Source organism: Pinus tabuliformis, chromosome 2_2 (genome assembly GCF_031772625.1).
Source record: "Pinus tabuliformis cultivar Carrire ecotype Pingquan chromosome 2_2, CPIR1, whole genome shotgun sequence".
NCBI classification, from domain to species: domain Eukaryota; kingdom Viridiplantae; phylum Streptophyta; class Pinopsida; order Pinales; family Pinaceae; genus Pinus; species Pinus tabuliformis.
Window position 1 is genome coordinate 266,665,785 of NC_142300.1, and position 6,239 is coordinate 266,672,023.

Sequence of the window (6,239 nt, forward strand, 5' to 3'; positions counted from 1 at the left end):
TTTTGAACGGCACTAAGCTGCCAAGTATTTCTTGCAGAGAAACCTAGATTATAAGGAAAACCTTGTTATCTATGAGTATATGCAGGATATCCTACAGTTGACGTAGAACTTTGACCAATAGGAAAATTACCTCCCATTGGGACATTATAAGAAGGAGAAACCCATTGGTAAGGGTTTCACGCACTTGCTAAGGGATGAAAAGTTGTTGATGTACTGCTAGTAGGGAAGGGCATACTCCCATGCTGACCAAATAACTTAGAATGGATACCAGATATTAAACCACCCACTGGAGTATATGTCATACCTTTCCCCCCTTAAAATGGGTTAGCATTTTGAATGATACCAAGGAATGACATAGATCCAATACCTAAAGAAGGATTTGAAGGAGGAACATGTCCATTTTCAAAAGTGAAACCCTGTAATGATGTAGATCCACTAACCATAGAAGGCATAGATGTCGGAGTGGTAGAAGGTGAAGATGAAGGAATCGAAGGAATCCCAACCTATGGCATCCCACAAGAAAAAGCACTAGTAAAAGGATAATAAGGTTGGGTTCCCCCACTCAGGCCAAGGGTGGAGGCAAAGCCAGTGGCTACTATGTCGGGTCTAGTAATCGGAATAGAAAAAGTACCTCGTCCTATAGTTGAAGGAGTATGCACACTTGTTGAATCAGTAGTCATACTAGTTCTACTAACATTGGCAATAATGGAAGAAGGAGAGTGCAAGGGGGGGCCTTGTTTATGAACAAGAGTACCCATGTACAATATAATGTAAGGAATTCTTAAAGGAATAGGATTAGAAGGAGTCACTGAAGATTCAGGAATGTCCTCGACTTCTACTTGATCTTCAAATTGAAAAAGTACCCTAGTAAGAGCAAGGACGTTTTCATCTAGACTATGAGCAAGATTAGGTTCTTCCCCTAAAATAGAAACCCTGGGTGAAGGATTTGTCTTTGTTGCGTTAGTTTGAACTAGCTCGAAAAAACCAACAGAATTAATCCTACGCCTTCTAGGTGAAGGCTCGACACTCACAGGTGAAATCCCACGAAGCCTTCTAGATCGATCAACTGGTCGACCAACCACCTTTTATGTAATGAAAAAGGGAATCAAAGACTCAAACCGCCTAAAGAAATCTAGGAGCACAGAGCACTCACTAAAAAAAGTCCTAAAGATATAGACTAGCAAATAACTTACAAGTATTTCCACTGTGGGCAATTAAGACTAGACACAATAATATAAAAAAGTGGATAAAGGGGCCTTCTGAATGCAATTTGGGACGATGAGGGCCCAAGTATTAACATCGAAGGTATGAGAAACAATTACGATATCCTCCAGACATTAACCTTTATCAATGTAAGTACCCTCACTTCATAGGGCACCGTCTAGAAGTGTTATGAAAGTGATATTTTTTGTCATAGGTACCACAGGCATTCCCCTCATAGTCACCTATGTGTTCCTTAGGGAAGGAAACTAAGGTTACCAGTTCGAAATCAGAAGCTAGGGGGAAAAGGTCAAACAAGTAGGAGAGGGGGTATCTATCTTTCCTCACCTTTGTATGTCCTCGTGCATGACTTCTGTGTTAGAGGATATTTCTCAATTAGCCTATACAACACTAGACTTCCACTCTTTAATCAACTTCTATTCTTTAGTTTGAGTGGCCTTGGAGAGTTTACTCTCCACACACCTATTCCAAGGCCCTAAATATGCCCTAGACTAATTGGTGTTTCTATGACAAAAGAAAAAGTCTAGTTCATTTTAATTAAGCGTTCATTTTATTCTATGTTATTTAGGACAAGGGTTACAATAGTGCAACTTGTGGTGTTATGACGCAAAAGAAATCAATAAGAAAACCTAGGCTACATGCAAATGCAACTCTCTTTTCTTCGATGAAAAGTGATTTCTACAAGGTTCTGTGAGATTCTACTTAAAGCAAAACTTTTTTTTTTTTTTTTTTAAATAAGCACTCACATATTCAAGATCGATCAAAAAGAGTTATATGCATGTTCTCATGCAATTAACCCTAATGCACACTGATATGCAAATGCGAGATTAAACTATAAATCTTAAGGTATGCAATCATGATAAAGTAAACAATGGAAACCAATAAAACAAAGAATATAAAGACTTCAATGCCAATCACACTCCCAAAACAAAAGGAATTCTTAGATTTACCATACAAACTCCCACTTTTCTCAAACCGAAAGATTTCAAATTCATGAAAAAAAACAAAAACAAAAAGAAACAATATTAAAGTATATATATATATATAATCCAAAACAAAGAAGTAAACAAAGGATCTCAAAAGCAACCAAATCAAGAATACTCAAGTTCACTAAATCTAAGATTCCAAAGGCAAGGAGTTTCAAAGACCAATGCAAACAAGATCATAAAACACGCTGAAAATTAACAATGAAAGGTATTATAGATTCCAAATATCAAGAAGACTTCAAACAATTGATATTTCAGATCCTACAAAATAAACCCCAACCCTTTCAAGAACCGAAAGAAAAAAAGAAAAAGATCAAATTTAAGGACAAACCAAGAAGCAAAAGAGAAAGAAGGGCTATAAATAATCTTAAGAAAGAGACAAGATTGTTCTAAAGAAAAATAACAATCGGATACTTCACAGAGAATATCCAAAACCCAACTCTACACTTCGCGGGCTTCTAAAACCAAAAACCATAAGTTGACACAAAAATTTTGTCACCCAAATGAAAGATATCAAGAAAAAATACTGTCAGCAAGAACCTCAACACACAACAAACATACCAGAACATAAACAAGTATGTTCAAGCTCTAAAAGACTCATTTGTGAAAAAAATCACTTTCCAGAAACATATGTGACTACATAGAAGTAGGACTTGGTATGTACGCATTTTTGTTCAGACAACCTGCATATACCCGAGTGGCAAATGCTGTAACTACGTATATATGCAATTGTTTTGAACAAAAACTGCATATATATAGTAAACTGAGAAAAAACAAAAAAAATCCTAAATCTCAAAGATCAAGCTAAAGGATCTGGTCATCAAAGATACTAGGAGATTGAGAAAACAACTAAAAGGAAATCCAAACACCCATATCAATACGGACAACACTTTAGGAAATACATTTACAAGTATTCCCCAGTGGAGTCGCCAATTTTATTGAAGGGAAAAATTCCCCAAGGGCTAGGGTTGAGAGCCCCAATAAAGAAGAATAAAAATATAACAAAGAGAACTCATTCAATCATGCCAAGTACTCGAATTCACAAATGTAGGGATTAGAAACGTACATGGAGATCCTACATTTGAAGTCAATACCATAGGGTTCAAACCCTCTACTACCTCCAATATGTGCAGGTCTGCAAATTAGTCACAAAGATAAGAGAAAATCACTGAATTCAAAGTACAAGCATATATACATGATAAATCATCATAAGAATCACAAATTATTCATATAAGAACAATGCAATTTAGAAACACAACATGAGTCTCTTTGTTAGTAGTAAGAAACAAGTACAAAGAAGCTACAACTTGAATTGGACCAAAGGTGTTAACGAAACCTTCCTCTAGATCAATTTACCCTGATCCATCGAAAACTTCCTCTCCAATATATGTAAAGAGATACTAGATAAAGGTGTTGAGCATCTCTTCAAGGAAACCAGGGTTTCCTGAAGACTGGGAGTGTAAAAAAGCATAGGAAAAACATAGACTTGATATATGGGAATTTCGTCATAATAATGATATCTTTCGTTAGGTATTAATTAGGCCTACCCAAGGGGTGTATTTATACCACCTTAAACTAGTTAATTCAGTTAGGCCATAGGCTCCTATAGGTGGGATTTCGGTGAAACACGTAAAACTCGCCCAAAAAAATAGCATTGTATTTATTTTTTCAAAATTTAAAAAGTTGTACGCAGATATTTTTCTTAGGAACCATGTATGTACACATTTTTAGAGTGCGCAAAGTCGCGTATGGATTTTGAAAAATATTTTTTTTGAGATAAAGTTAGGTCTGCAAGGGGAAGGGATCTTCCCTAGCCATATTAGAGCATCTGATCTATAGGTGTGTTGAAATATCTTATAATAGTGGCAACTCATACTCTGTTCATATATGATTTGATCCCAAAAGTTAACTCTATTCATAGGCCTCAGAATATCTCTCCTGGAGAATTAGATCATTCCATACCCTAGGCTTATTTCGATGGTGTGTCCTTGGTTTGAGGCTAATGTGGGGGAGGAGAAGTCATATATTTAAATGAAAACCATTTTTCAAACTTCAAAGTGGGTTGGGTAAAGGCTCAAATAATTATGTCAAATTGCTCAGCCTAAAGGTTTTGTTATTATTTGCATTGAAAAGGGATGCATGAAGCTACAGACCTTTGGAGATTCCTTGATAATTATAAATTGGTTTAATAAAGTTTCTAGATGTCACATGCACACACCATTCCCATCCTCGAGGAGGTATTGTAGTTGAAAAGAGGTGTTGATCAAATTTCTTCTTGTAACATTTACAAGGAGAGGAACTCCAATGCTAATGACCTTTCCAAAGCAGGCATGCAACAAACATTGGGCATATGGAATATCAAGGAATGCGAATGGAGATACATTTTATGAGTACTACCATAGGCATTTTATAGAATTCCTACAAGTGGACCATGCCTAGGATTGAGGACCACATATCTCTCTACTTAGATTTTTATGGCATTTTATGCTTGTCTGAGATTTTCTCGGGCCTAGTTGAGAGGAGGCTCTTTATGTTTTGTTTATGTTCTTATGTATTTTTGTTGAAGAAAACTGACAGTGACATAGATAAGGATTCTCGTGCCTATTTTTTGTATAACTTTTTTATGAATGGTTGTATACTTTAAAACAATCTATTTTTAAATGCACTCAAATGCATATGAAAAATGTAATTTTCAAATCTTTTAATGAAAATTACGATTTTTGGTTGGGGAAAAAGAGTTTTTGCTTAAAGTTAAAGTTAAAGTTAAAATAATTTCATGAGTGCAGAAAAAACTTGTTTTTCTTGTTTTGCACAAGGATTCTCTTTGCACACTCATTCTCCCACACATTCCCCCTATTATGCACATCACTTACTCCCCACAAATCCCTAGCTCCATACAAATGTTGTTCCACATAGCTAAATATGTAAAAGTTTAAAATGAAAAAATATGTTAATTGTTGTAATAACTTTTTATTTCTCAAATATTATTCGTGAAGATTTTTATTTTAAATTTTTTTCTTAAAATAATTTCATGTGCGAAAAACAATTTTGTTCTTTCTCTGCACACACACTCCCTCTGCACATCCATTCTCTCGCACATACCCCCCTATTCCGCACATACTTTACTCTACACACAACATCGGCTCCATACACGTGTTGTTTCACATAGCTCAATCTATAAAAGTTTAAAATGAAAAAATATGTTAATTGTTACAATAGCTTTTAATTTCCCAATTATTTGTGTATTTTTTTAATTTAAAGTTTTCACTTAAAATTAAAATAATTTTATGCGTGGAAAAAAGTTTATACTATTGTTTCACACACGCAATTCCACTGCATACATGTTCTCCCACACATACCCCCTGTTCATTTTTCTTAAAGTTAAAATAATTTCATGTGTGTGGAAAAAGGTTTATGTTCTTGTTATGCACACACATTCCCACTGCACATACATTCTCCTACACATACCCCATGTTCCACACATTCTTTACTCTGCACATATTGCCAACTCCATATACATGTTGTTCCGCAATGATAAATGTGTAGAAGTTTAAAATGAAAATAAATTTTCTTCTTAAAGTTAAAATAATTTCATGTGTGCGAAAAAAAGTTTTTGTTCTAGCTCTGCACATGCATTCCCTCTACACATCCGTTCTCCTACACAATTGACCACAATTGCAGATGCCGGCCCCCGCCACGTGCTTACATAAAAGACCTACGCAGAGTACTGAGAGTGTCAAGCTAATAGTGTAATGTCAGTGTGAGTGTGAGAGCACTTACCAACGAAATAGCCATTTAGAAAATTAGTCTTTTTTTAAATTTTAAAATAATTTGTCATACACTGACAAATACCGAAATTAAATCATCCTCCACTAGGGGAATTATGTCATATCAATACTTGTTCATCCAATAGAAAATTAGAAATAATATTTTCAAAAATTAGAAAAAAAAAAAATAGTTTGCAAGAAAATGCAAATATTCAGTATTTTTCAAAAACTTTAGTTAAAGTTACAAAAGCTCAACAAAATAATC